General features: G+C 40.8%; 2 non-coding genes across 2 annotated transcripts; one reads left to right on the top strand and one right to left on the bottom strand.

Annotated features, from left to right (window-relative positions):
* Window positions 1-1,339: 1,339 nt before the first annotated feature.
* Window positions 1,340-1,446, bottom strand: LOC130971659 (small nucleolar RNA R71). The gene has a single exon (XR_009082869.1). It is a non-coding gene; the product is annotated as a small nucleolar RNA R71 (small nucleolar RNA).
* An 11,354-nt stretch (window positions 1,447-12,800) lies between these two features.
* Window positions 12,801-12,908, top strand: LOC130971778 (small nucleolar RNA R71). The gene has a single exon (XR_009082988.1). It is a non-coding gene; the product is annotated as a small nucleolar RNA R71 (small nucleolar RNA).
* The last annotated feature ends 1,154 nt before the right edge of the window (window positions 12,909-14,062 follow it).

The following is a 14,062-nucleotide window of genomic DNA, read 5'->3' as shown; positions in this document are numbered from 1 at the left end:
CCAGGGTACCTGGTTGGGCGTTTAACGCCCAAAAATGGTGCATTTTGGGCGTTAAACGCCAGAATGGATACCATTCTGGGCGTTTAACGCCAGGATGGTGCTAGGGGGAAGATTTTGTTTTCAAAATCAATTTTTTTTTAAGTTTTCAAGGTTTTTCAAAATCAAATCTTTTTCAAATCATATCTTTTCAATCAAATGTTTTCAAAATTAATTTCTTTCCTTTTTCAAAGATACTTACTAACAATTAATGATTTGATTGAACATTTTTTGCCTTTTCTGTTAAGGAAGGTTTTATGTTTGAATCATATCTTTTCTTGTTAGGCAAGTCATTAATTTTTAAAATCAAATCTTTTCAAAATTGTTTTCAAATTATATCTTTTAAAATTGTTTTCAAATCATATCTTCTCAATCACATCTTTTTAAAATCAATCATATCTTCTCAACCACATCTTTTTCAAAATAGTTTTCAATCAAATCTTTTTTATTTCTAATTTAAAAATCTTTTTCAAAAATCACTTGGTTTCCTTCCCACTTTTATTTTCGAAAATCAATTAGTGGTTTTCAAAAATGTTTTCAAAATATTTTAATTAATTTTCGAAAATCTTCTTCCCTCCTTCTCACATCCTTCTATTTATGGAGTACCACTCCTTCTCAATGCACAATTCGAACCTTATCCAAGTAAAGTTCGAATTCTTCTTCTCCTTCTTCTTTCTATTTCTCTTTTCCTCTGACACCTTAAGGAATCTCTATACTGTGACATAGAGGATTCCACATTTTCTTGTTCTCTTATCTTTCATATGAGCAGGAGCAGAGACAAAGGCATTCTTGTTGAAGCTGACCCTGAACCCGAAAGGACATTGAAGAGAAAGCTAAGAGAAGCCAAAGCACAAATCTCTTTAGAGGACCTGACCGAATTCTTCAAAGAAGAAGAAGACATGGCAGCCGAAAACAACAATAATGCAAACAATGCAAGGAAGGTGCTGGGTGACTTTACTGCACCTACTCCTGATTTTTATGGGAGAAGCATCTCTATCCTGCCATTGGAGCAAACAACTTTGAGCTTAAGCCTCAATTAGTTTCTCTAATGCAACAGAATTGCAAGTTCCATGGACTTCCAATGGAAGATCCTCATCAGTTCTTAGCTGAATTCTTGCAAATCTGTGACACAGTCAAGACTAATGGGGTTGACCCTGAGGTCTATAGACTGATGCTATTCCCTTTTGCTGTAAGAGACAGAGCTAGGATATGGTTGGACTCTCAACCTAAAGAAAGCCTGGACTCTTGGGAAAAGCTAGTCAATGCCTTCTTGGCAAAGTTCTTTCCACCACAAAGACGGAGTAAGCTTAGAGTGGAAGTCCAAACCTTCAGACAGAAGGATGGAGAATCCCTCTATGAAGCTTGGGAAAGATACAAACATTAATCAGAAAATGTCCTTCTGACATGCTTTCTGAATGGAGCATAGGTATTTTCTATGATGGTCTCTCTGAACTGTCCAAGATGTCTTTGGATAGCTCTGCTGGAGGATCTCTTACAGATCTGCCTACATTCATGTACACTTCTGAAAGGAATCCTGTGAACAATGGGAAGTCAGAAGAAAGGAGTTCTTGAGATTGATGCTCTGAATGCCATATTGGCTCAGAACAAGATATTGACTCAACAAGTCAATTTGATTTCTCAAAGTCTGTCTGGAATGCAAAATGCACCAAGCAGTACTAAGGAGGCTTCATCTGAGGAAGAAGCTTATGATCCTGAGAACCCTTCAATGGAAGAGGTGAATTACCTAGGAGAACCCTATGGTAACACCTATAATTCTTCATGGAGAAATCACCCAAATCTCTCATGGAAGAATCAAGAGAGACCTCAACAAGGTTTCAACAACAACAATGGTGGAAGAAACAGGTTAGCAATGGCAAGCCTTTTCCATCATCTTCTCAGCAACAGACAGAGAATTCTAAGCAGAAACCCCTCTGACTTAGCAACCATGGTCTCTGATCTAATCAAAACCACTCAAAGTTTCATGACTGAAACAAGGTCTTCCATTAGGAATTTGGAAGGACAAATGGGACAGCTGAGCAAGAAAGTTACTGAACTCCCTCCAAGTACTCTTCCAAGCAACACAGAAGAAAATCCAAAAGGAGAGTGCAAAGCCATCAATATGGCCGAATTTGGAGAGGAAGGGGAGGAAGTGAACGCCACTGAGGAAGACCTCAGTGGGCGTGCACTAGCCTCCAATGAGTTCCCCAATGAGGAACCATGGGAATCTGAGACTCAACATGAGACCATAGAGATTCCATTGGACTTACTTCTGCCTTTCATGAGCTCTGATGAGTATTCTTCCTCTGAAGAGGATGAGTATGTCACTGAAGAGCAAGTTTCTAAGTACCTTGGAGCAATCATGAAGCTAAATGACAAGTTATTTGGAAATGAGACTTGGGAGGATGAACCTCCTTTGCTCACCAAAGAACTGGATGACTTGTCTAGGCAGAAATTACCTCAAAAGAGACAAGATCCTGGGAAGTTTTCCATACCTTGTACCATAGGCAACATGACCTTCAAGAAGGCTCTGTGTGACTTAGGGTCAAGTGTAAACCTCATCCCTACTGATTTCATAGTCCTAGAGACTGGGAAGTGCATGGATGAAACCATCATCCTTGGCAGACCTTTCCTAGCCACAGCAAAGGCTGTGATTGATGTTGATGGAGGTGAACTGATCATTCAAGTGAATGAAGAATCCTTTGTGTTTAAGGCTCAAGGATATCCCTCTGTCACCATAGAGATGAAGCATGAAGAGCTTCTCTCAAATCAGAGTCAAGAAGAGCCCCCACAGTCAAACTCTAAGTTTGGTGTTGGGAGGCCACAACCAAACTCTAAGTTTGGTGTTGAACCCCCACATTCAAACTCTAAGTTTGGTGTTGGGAGGTCCCAACATTGCTCTGAGTATCTGTGAGGCTCCATGAGAGCCCTCTGTCAAGCTACTGACATTAAAGAAGCGCTTGTTGGGAGGCAACCCAATGATTATAATTTATATAGTTTCTTTTGTTATTTTATGTTTTTTGTAGGTTGATGATCATAAGAAGTCACAAAATCCATTGAAAAAGCAAAAACAAAATGAAAAACAGGAAGAAAAACAGCACACCCTGGAGGAAGATGTTGCTAGCGTTCAAACGCCAGTAAACCTAGCAGTTGGGCGTTTAACGCCCAGTCTGGCACCATTCTGGGCGTTTAACGCCAGAAAGGGGCACCAGACTGGCGTTAAACGCCAGAAAAGGGCAAGAACCTGGCGTTAAACGCCAGGAATGGGCACCAGCCCGGCGTTTAACGCCAGAAATGGCTCAAAACGTGATTTTGAGCAACATTTGGTGCAGGGATGACTTTTTCTTGACACCACAGGATCTGTGGGCCCCACAGGACCCCCCCACACACCACACTCTCTCTCTTCTTCCCCATTCACCAATCAAAAACCTCTTCAATCACCATCTCTCTTCACCACTCACACATCCATCCTTCATAAATCCCCACCAACTTCACCTTCAAATTCAAACCACTTTCCCTCCCAAACCCACCCAATATGGCCGAACCCCATCTCCCCTCTCTCCTATAAATACCCTTCTTCACTCCTTCATTCTCACACAACCAAACACCACCATCTCACTCCTCATTTCTTCTTCTTCTCTCTCTTCTTTCTTCTTTTGCTCGAGGACGAGCACACATTTAAGTTTGGTGTGGTAAAAGCATTGCTTTTTCATAACCATTATGGCATCCAAGGCCGGAGAAACCTCTAGAAAAAGGAAAGGGAAGGCAAAAGCTTCCACCTCCGAGTCATGGGAGATGGATAGGTTCATCTCAAGGGTGCATCAAGACCACTTCTATGAAGTTGTGGCCTTGAAGAAGGTGATCCCCGAAGTCCCCTTTTCACTCAAAAAGGGTGAATATCCGGAGATCCGCCATGAGATCCAAAGAAGGGGTTGGGAAGTACTTACCAACCCCATTCAACAAGTTGGAATCTTGATGGTTCAAGAGTTCTATGCCAATGCATGGATCACCAAGAGCCATGATCAAAGTATGAACCCGAATCCAAAGAATTACCTTACTATGGTACGGGGGAAATACTTGGATTTTAGTCCGGAAAGTGTGAGGGTGGCGTTCAACTTGCCTATGATGCAAGGAGATGAACATCTTTACACAAGAAGGGTCAACTTTGATCAAAGGTTGGACCAAGTCCTCACAACCATATGTGAAGAGGGCGCACAATGGAAGAGAGATTCAAGAGGCAAGCCGGTTCAATTGAGAAGGCATAGAGGATGGTTGGAGTTCATCCAACGCTCAATCATTCCCACTAGCAACCGGTCCGAAGTTACTTTAGACCGGGCCATCATGATCCATAGTATCATGATTGGAGAAGAAGTGGAAGTTCATGAGGTTATAGCCCAAGAACTCTACAAGGTGGCGGATAAGTCCTCTACCTTAGCAAGGTTAGCCTTTCCTCACCTCATTTGTCACCTCTGTTATTCAGTTGGAGTTGACATAGAGGGAGACATCACCATTGATGAGGACAAGCCCATTACCAAGAAAAGGATGGAGCACACAAGAGACCCCTCTCATCATGAGATCCCTGAGATGCCTCAAGGGATGCACTTTCCTCCACAAGACTATTGGGAGCAACTAAACACCTCCCTAGGAGAATTAAGTTCCAACATGGGACAACTAAGGGTGGAGCATCAAGAACACTCCATTCTCCTCCATGAAATAAGAGAAGATCAAAGAATCATGAGAGAGGAGCAACAAAGGCAAGGAAGAGACATTGAGGAGCTCAAGCACTCCATAGGACCTTCAAGAGGAAGGAAGAGCCGCCATCACTAAGGTGGACCCGTTCCTTGATTTCCTTGTTCTTTATTCTTCTGTTTTTCGAATTTTTATGCTTATGTTTATCCATGTTTGTGTCTTATGATCATTAGTGTCTTAGTGTCTATGCCTTAAAGTTATGAATGTCCTATGAATCCATCACCTTTCTTAAATAAAAACGTGCTTAATTGAAAAGGAAAAGAATTGCATGAATTCTGAATTTTATAACAGTTTAATTATTTTGATGTGGTGGCAACACTTTTGTTCTCTGAATGTATGCTTGAACAGTGCATATGTCTTTTGAATTTGTGGTTCATGAATGTTGGCTCTTGAAAGAATGATGAAAAAGGAGACATGTTACTGAGGATCTGAAAAATCATAAAAATGATTCTTGAAGCAAGAAAAAGCAGTGAATACAAAAAAAAAAGAAGAAGAAGCAAACGAAAAAAAAAAACCGAAAAAAAAAGAAAAGAGAAAGAAAAAGAAAGAAAAAGAGTTGTGATCCAAGGCAATAAAAGTGTGCTTAAGAACCCTGGACACCTCTAATTGGGGACTTTAGCAAAGCTGAGTCACAATCTGAAAAGGTTCACCCAATTATGTGTCTGTGGCATGTATGTATCCGGTGGTAATACTGGAAGACAGAATGCTTTGGGCCACAGCCAAGACTCAATAAGTAGCTGTGTTCAAGAATCATCATACTTAACTAAGAGAATCAATAACACTATCTGGATTCTGAGTTCCTAAAGAAGCCAATCATTCTGAGTTTCAAAGGAGAAAGTGAGATGCCAAAACTGTTCAGAGGCAAAAAGCTAAAAGCCCCGCTCATCTAATTAATACTGATCTTCATAGATGTTTTTGGAGTTCATTGCATATTCTCTTCTTTTTATCTTATTTGATCTTCAGTTGCTTGGGGACAAGCAACAATTTAAGTTTGGTGTTGTGATGAGCGGATAATTTGTATGCTTTTTGGCATTGTTTTTAGTGTGTTTTTAGTATAATCTAGTTAGTTCTTAGTATATTTTTATTAGTTTTTAGTTAAAATTCACTTTTCTGGACTTTACTATGAGTTTGTGTGTTTTTCTGTGATTTCAGGTATTTTTTGGCTGAAATTGAGGGACCTGAGCAAAAATCTGATTCAGAGACTGAAAAGGACTGCAGATGCTGTTGGATTCTGACCTCCCTGCACTCGAAGTGGATTTTCTGGAGCTACAGAAGCCCAATTGGCGCGCTCTCAACGGCGTTGGAAAGTAGACATCCTGGGCTTTCCAGCAATATATGATAGTCCATACTTTGCCTAAGATTTGATGGCCCAAACCGGCGTTCAAAGTCACCTACAGAAATTCCAGCGTTAAACGCCGGAACTGGCACCTAAATGGGAGTTAAACGCCCAAACTGGCACCAAAGCTGGCGTTTAACTCCAAGAGGAGTCTCTACACGAAAATGCTTCATTTGCTCAGCCCAAGCACACACCAAGTGGGCCCGGAAGTGGATTTTTATGTCATTTACTCATCTTTGTACACCTTAGGCTACTAGTTTTCTATAAGTAGGACCTTTTACTATTGTATTTTCATCTTTGGATTATTTTTAGATCCTTTGATCATCTTTGGACATCTAGTTCTTAGATCATTTGGGAGGCTGGCCATTCGGCCATGCCTAGACTTTGTTCTTATGTATTTTCAACGGTGGAGTTTCTACACACCATAGATTAAGGTGTGGAGCTCTGCTGTACCTCGAGTATTAATGCAATTACTATTGTTCTTCTATTCAATGCCGCCTGTTCTTTGTCCAAGATATCACTTGTTCTTCAACTTGATGAAGGTGATGATTGACACTCATCATCATTCTCACCTATGAACAAGGTGACTGACAACCACTTTTGTTCTACAAGTAACCAAGGCTCTAGTGAATATCTCTTGGATTCTTTAATCGGAATCTTCGTGGTATAGGCAAGAACTGATGGCGGCATTCAAGAGAATCCGGAAGGTCTAACCTTGTCTGTGGTATTCTGAGTAGGATTCAATGATTGAATGACTGTGACGCGCTTCAAAACCTGTAACTACTGGGCGTTAGTGACAGACGCAAAAGAGGGATTCTATTCCGGTAGGGGAGGGAACCACACCGGTGATTGGCAGTACTGTGACAGAGTGCGTGCATTAGCTTTCACTGCGAGGATGGGAGGTAGCCATTGACAACGGTGAAACCCTATACGAGCTTGCCATGGAAAGGAGTAAGAAGGATTGGATGAAGACAGTAGGAAAGCAGAGAGACGGAAGGGAAGGCATCTTCATACGCTTGTCTGAAGCTCTTACACCAATGATATGCATAAGTATCTCTATCCTTATCTTTTATGTTATTTTCGTTCATCACCATTATACATTTGAGTCTGCCTGACTGAGATTTACAAGATGACCATAGCTTGCTTCATACCACCAATCTCCGTGGGATCGACCCTTACTCGCGTACAAATATACTAAAAACTAACTAGATCATACTAAAAACACACTAAAAACAATGCCAAAAAGCGTACAAATTATCCGCTCATCACAACACCAAACTTAAATTGTTGCTTGTCCTCAAGCAACTGAAAATCAAATAAGATAAAAAGAAGAGAATATACTATAGACTCCAAATTATCAATGAAACTTAGCTCCAAATTAGATGAGCGGGACTAGTAGCTTTTTGCCTCCGAACAGTTTTGGCATCTCACTCTATCCTTTGAAATTCAGAATGATTGGCTTCTTTAGGAACTCAGAATCCAGATAGTGTTATTGATTCTCCTAGTTAAGTATGATGATTCTTGAACACAGCTACTTATTGAGTCTTGGCCTTGGCCCAAAGCACTCTGTCTTCCAGTATTACCACCGGATACATACATGCCACAGACACATAATTGGGTGAACCTTTTCAGATTGTGACTCAGCTTTGCTAGAGTCCCCAATTAGAGGTGTCCAGGGTTCTTAAGCACACTCTTTTTGCCTTGGATCACAACTTTATTTCTTTCTTTTTCTTTCTTTTTCTTTTTCCCCCTTTTTTTTTTCTTTTTCGTTTTTCTCTTTCTCTTCTTTTTTTTTTGTGTATTCACTGCTTTTTCTTGCTTCAAGAATCATTTTTATGATTTTTCAGATCCTCAGTAACATGTCTCCTTTTTCATCATTCTTTCAAGAGCCAACAACTTTAACATTCATGAACCACAAATTCAAAAGACATATGCACTGTTTAAGCATACATTCAGAAAACAAAAAGTATTGTCACCACATCAAACTAATTAAGCTAGTTTTAAAGATGAATTTGAAATCCTGTACTTCTTGTTCTTTTGTGATAAAAACAGTTTTCTTTTAAGAAAGGTGATGGATTCACATTCATAGCTTTAAGGCATAGACACTAAGACACTAATGATCATAAGACACAAACATAGATAAACACAAGCATGAAAATTCGAAAAAACAAGCAAATAAAGAACAAGGAGATTAAAGAACGGGTCCACCTCAGTGATGGCGGCTTGTTCTTCCTCTTGAAGATCCTATGGAGTGCTTGAGCTCCTCAATGTCTCTTCCTTGTCTTTGTTGCTCCTCTCTCATGATGAGAGGGGTCTCTTGTTTGCTCCATCCTTTTCTTAGTGATGAGCTTGAGGTCATGCCTTCTCAGTTAAACCGGCTTCCCTCTTGAATTTCTCTTCCATTGGGTGTCCTCTTCACAAATGTCTGTGAGGACTTGGTCCAACCTTTGATCAAAGTTGACCTTTCTTCATGGCCACAACTTCATGGAAGTGGTCTTGATGCACCCTTGAGATGAATCTCTCCATCTCTCATGACTCGGAGGTAGAAGCTTTTGCCTTCCCTTTCCTCTTTCTAGAGGTTTCTCCGGCCTTGGATGCCATAAATGGTTATGGAAAAACAAAAAGCAATGCTTTTACCACACCAAACTTAAAAGGTTTGCTCGTCCTTGAGCAAAAGAAGAAAGAAGAGAGTAGAAGAAGAAGAAATGTGGAAGAAGGGAATGGCTTTGTGTTCGGCCAAAGAGGGAGAGAAGTGGTGTTTAGGTGGTGTGAAAATGAAGGAGTGAAGAAGGGTTTATGGGGAAGAGGTGTTGAGGTGATTGGTTAATGGGTGAAGAAGAGAGAGTGTGGTGGGGTTGGTGGGGATCCTGTGGGGTCCACAGATCCTGTGGTGTCAAGGAAAAGTCATCCCTGCACCAAATGGCACTCAAAATCACGTTTTGAGCCATTTCTGGCGTTAAACGCCGGGCTGATGCCCATTCCTGGCGTTTAACGCCAGGTTCTTGCCCTTTTCTGGCGTTTAACGCCAGTCTGGTGCCCCTTTCTGGCGTTAAACGCCCAGAATGGTGCCAGACTGGGCGTTAAACGCCCAACTGCTAGCCTTACTGGCGTTTAAACGCCAGTGGGTTCTTCCTCCAGGGTGTGCTGTTTTTCTTCCTGTTTTTCATTCTGTTTTTGCTTTTTCAATTGATTTTGTGACTTCTCATGATCATCAACCTACAAAATAAGATAAAATATCAAAGGAAAATATATAAAATATAACATTGGGTTGCCTCCCAACAAGCGCTTCTTTTAATGTCAGTAGCTTGACAGAGGGCTCTCATGAAGCCTCACAGATACTCAGAGCAATGTTAGAACCTCCCAACACCAAACTTAGAGTTTGAATGTGGGGGTTCAACACTGATGAGCGGATAATTTGTATGCTTTTTGGCATTGTTTTTAGTGTGTTTTTAGTATAATCTAGTTAGTTCTTAGTATATTTTTATTAGTTTTTAGTTAAAATTCACTTTTCTGGACTTTACTATGAGTTTGTGTGTTTTTCTGTGATTTCAGGTATTTTCTGGCTGAAATTGAGGGACCTGAGCAAAAATCTGATTCAGAGACTGAAAAGGACTGCAGATGCTGTTGGATTCTGACCTCCCTGCACTCGAAGTGAATTTTCTGGAGCTACAGAAGCCCAATTGGCGCGCTCTCAACGGCGTTGGAAAGTAGACATCCTGGGCTTTCCAGCAATATATGATAGTTCATACTTTGCCCAAGATTTGATGGCCCAAACCGGCGTTCAAAGTCACCTACAGAAATTCCAGCGTTAAACGCCGGAACTGGCACCTAAATGGGAGTTAAACGCCCAAACTGGCACCAAAGCTGGCGTTTAACTCCAAGAGGAGTCTCTACACGAAAATGCTTCATTTGCTCAGCCCAAGCACACACCAAGTGGGCCCGGAAGTGGATTTTTATGTCATTTACTCATCTTTGTACACCTTAGGCTACTAGTTTTCTATAAGTAGGACCTTTTACTATTGTATTTCATCTTTGGATTTTTTAGATCCTTTGATCATCTTTGGACATCTAGTTCTTAGATCATTTGGGAGGCTGGCCATTCGGCCATGCCTAGACTTTGTTCTTATGTATTTTCAACGGTGGAGTTTCTACACACCATAGATTAAGGTGTGGAGCTCTGCTGTACCTCGAGTATTAATGCAATTACTATTGTTCTTCTATTCAATACCGCTTGTTCTTTGTCCAAGATATCACTTGTTCTTCAACTTGATGAAGGTGATGATTGACACTCATCATCATTCTCACCTATGAACAAGGTGACTGACAACCACTTTTGTTCTACAAGTAACCAAGGCTCTAGTGAATATCTCTTGGATTCTTTAATCGGAATCTTCGTGGTATAGGCAAGAACTGATGGCGGCATTCAAGAGAATCCGGAAGGTCTAACCTTGTCTGTGGTATTCTGAGTAGGATTCAATGATTGAATGACTGTGACGCGCTTCAAACCTGTAACCTACTGGGCGTTAGTGACAGACGCAAAGAGGGATTCTATTCCGGTAGGGGAGGGAACCACACCGGTGATTGGCAGTACTGTGACAGAGTGCGTGCATTAGCTTTCACTGCGAGGATGGGAGGTAGCCATTGACAACGGTGAAACCCTATACGAGCTTGCCATGGAAAGGAGTAAGAAGGATTGGATGAAGACAGTAGGAAAGCAGAGAGACGGAAGGGAAGGCATCTTCATACGCTTGTCTGAAGCTCTTACACCAATGATATGCATAAGTATCTCTATCCTTATCTTTTATGTTATTTTCGTTCATCACCATTATACATTTGAGTCTGCCTGACTGAGATTTACAAGATGACCATAGCTTGCTTCATACCACCAATCTCCGTGGGATCGACCCTTACTCGCGTAAGGTTTATTACTTGGACGACCCAGTGCACTTGCTGGTTAGTTGTGCGAAGTTGTGTTTATGCCATGGTATTGAGCACCAAGTCTTTGGAGCCATTACTAGGGATTGTTTGTGTTTTGAAAAGTATTGATCACAATTTCGTGCACCAAACACCAAACTTAGAGTTTGGTTGTGGCCTCCCAACACCAAACTTAGAGTTTGACTGTGGGGGCTCTGTTTGTCTCTGATTTGAGAGAAGCTCTTCATGCTTCCTCTCCATGGTGACAGAGGGACATCCTTGAGCCTTAAACACAAAGGATTCTTCATTCACTTGAATGATCAGTTCATCTCCATCAACATCAATCACAGCCTTTGCTGTGGCTAGGAAGGGTCTGCCAAGGATGATGGATTCATCCATGCACTTCCCAGTCTCTAGGACTATGAAATCAGTAGGGATGTAATGGTCTTCAACTTTTACCAGAACATTCTCTACAAGTCCATGAGCTTGTTTTCTTGAGTTGTCTGCCATCTCTAGTGAGATTCTTGCAGCTTGTATCTCAAAGATCCCTAGCTTCTCCATTACAGAGAGAGGCATGAGGTTCACACTTGATCCTAAGTCACACAGGGCCTTCTTGAAGGTCATGGTGCCTATGGTACAAGGTATGGAAAACTTCCCAGGATCTTGTCTCTTTTGAGGTAATTTCTGCCTAGACAAGTCATCCAGTTCTTTGGTGAGCAAAGGAGGTTCAGTCTCCCAAGTCTCATTTCCAAATAACTTGTCATTTAGCTTCATGATTGCTCCAAGGTATTTAGCAACTTGCTCTTCAGTGACATACTCATCCTCTTCAGAGGAGGAATACTCATCAGAGCTCATGAAAGGCAGAAGTAAGTCCAATGGAATCTCTATGGTCTCATTTTGAGCCTCAGATTCCCATAGTTCCTCATTGAGGAACGCATTGGAGGCCAGTGCACGCCCATTGAGGCCTTCCTCAGTGGTGTCCACTTCCTCTCCCTCCTCTCCAAATTCGGCCATGTTGATGGCCTTGCACTCTCCTTTTTTCTTCTGTGTTGCTTGGAAGAGTACTTGGAGGGAGTTCAGTAACTTTCTTGCTCAGCTGTCCCACTTGTGCTTCCAAATTCCTAATGGAAGACCTTGTTTCAGTCATGAAACTTTAAGTGGTTTTGATTAGATCAGAGACCATGGTTGCTAAGTCAGAGGGGTTCTGCTTAGAGTTCTCTGTCTGTTGCTGAGAAGATGATGGAAAAGGTTTGCTATTGCTAAACCTGTTTCTTCCACCATTGTTGTTGTTGAAACCTTGTTGAGGTCTCTCTTGATTCTTCCATGAGAAATTTGGGTGATTTCTCCAAGAAGAATTATAGGTGTTTCCATAGGGTTCTCCTAGGTAATTCACCTCTTCCATTGAAGGGTTCTCAGGATCATAAGCTTCTTCTTCAGATAAAGCATCCTTAGTACTGCTTGGTGCATTTTGCATTCCAGACAGACTTTGAGAAATCAAATTGACTTGTTGAGTCAATATCTTGTTCTGAGCCAGTATGGCATTCAGAGCATCAATCTCAAGAACTCCTTTCTTCTGACTAGTCCCATTGTTCACAGGATTTCTTTCAGAAGTGTACATGAATTGGTTATTTGCAACCATTTCAATTAGCTCTTGAGCTTCTGTAGGCGTCTTCTTCAGATGAAGAGATCCTCCAGCAGAGCTATCCAAAGACATCTTGGATAGTTCAGAGAAACCATCATAGAAAATACCTATGATGCTCCATTCAGAAAGCATATCAGATGGACACTTTCTGATCAATTGTTTGTATCTTTCCCAAGCTTCATAGAGGGATTCTCCTTCCTTCTGTCTGAAGGTTTGGACTTCCACTCTAAGCTTACTCAATTTTTGAGGTGGAAAGAACTTTGCCAAGAAGGCATTGACTAGCTTTTCCCAAGAGTCCAGGCTTTCCTTAGGTTGAGAGTCCAACCATATTCTAGCTCTGTCTCTTACAGCAAAAGGGAATAGCATCAGTCTGTGGACCTCAGGGTCAACCCCATTAGTCTTGACTATGTCACAGATTTGCAAGAATTCAGCTAAGAACTGATGAGGATCTTCCAGTGGAAGTCCATGGAACTTGCAATTCTGTTGCATTAGAGAAACTAATTGAGGCTTAAGCTCAAAGTTGTTTGCTCCAATGGCAGGGATAGAGATGCTTCTCCCATAGAAGTCGGGAGTAGGTGCAGTAAAGTCACCCAGCACCTTCCTTGCATTGTTTACATTGTTGTTGTTTTCGGCTGCCATGTGTTCTTCTTCTTTGAAGAATTCGGTTAGGTCCTCTACAGAGAATTGTGCCTTAGCTTCTCTTAGCTTTCGCTTCAAGGTCCTTTCAGGTTCAGGGTCAGCTTCAACAAGAATGCCTTTGTCTTTGTTCCTGCTCATATGAAAGAGAAGAGAACAAGAAAATAGGGAATCCTCTATGTCACAGTATAGAGATTCCTTGATGTGTCAGAGGAAAAGAAAGGTAGAAGACAGAAGTAGAAAATTCGAGCTTATCAAAGAAGATGGAGTTCAAATTTTACATTAAGGGATAGTGTTAGTCCATAAATAGAAGGATGTGAGAAGAAGGGAAGTATTTTTCGAAAATTAAGTAAAAGATTTTGAAAACATTTTGAAAAACTTTAATTGATTTTCGAAAACCAAGAGTGGGAAAGAAATCAAGTGAGTTTTGAAAAAGAATTTAAAATTAGAAATTAAAAAGATTTGATTGAAAACTATTTTGAAAAAGATGTGATTAAAAAGATATGATTGAAAAGTTATGGTTTTAAAAAGATGTGATTGAGAAGATATGATTTGAAAAACAATTTTAAAAAGATTTGATTTTAAAAATTAATGACTTGCCTAACAAGAAAAGATATGATTCAAACATTAAACCTTTCTCAACAGAAAAGGCAACAAACTTAAATTTGTTCAATCAAATCATTAATTGTTAGCAAGTATCTTTGAAAAAGGAAAGAAATTGATTTTGAAAACTTTTGATTGAAAAGATATGA

Source organism: Arachis stenosperma, chromosome 3, assembly GCF_014773155.1.
Source record: "Arachis stenosperma cultivar V10309 chromosome 3, arast.V10309.gnm1.PFL2, whole genome shotgun sequence".
NCBI classification, from domain to species: domain Eukaryota; kingdom Viridiplantae; phylum Streptophyta; class Magnoliopsida; order Fabales; family Fabaceae; genus Arachis; species Arachis stenosperma.
This window is presented reverse-complemented; position numbering and strand designations above follow the sequence as displayed.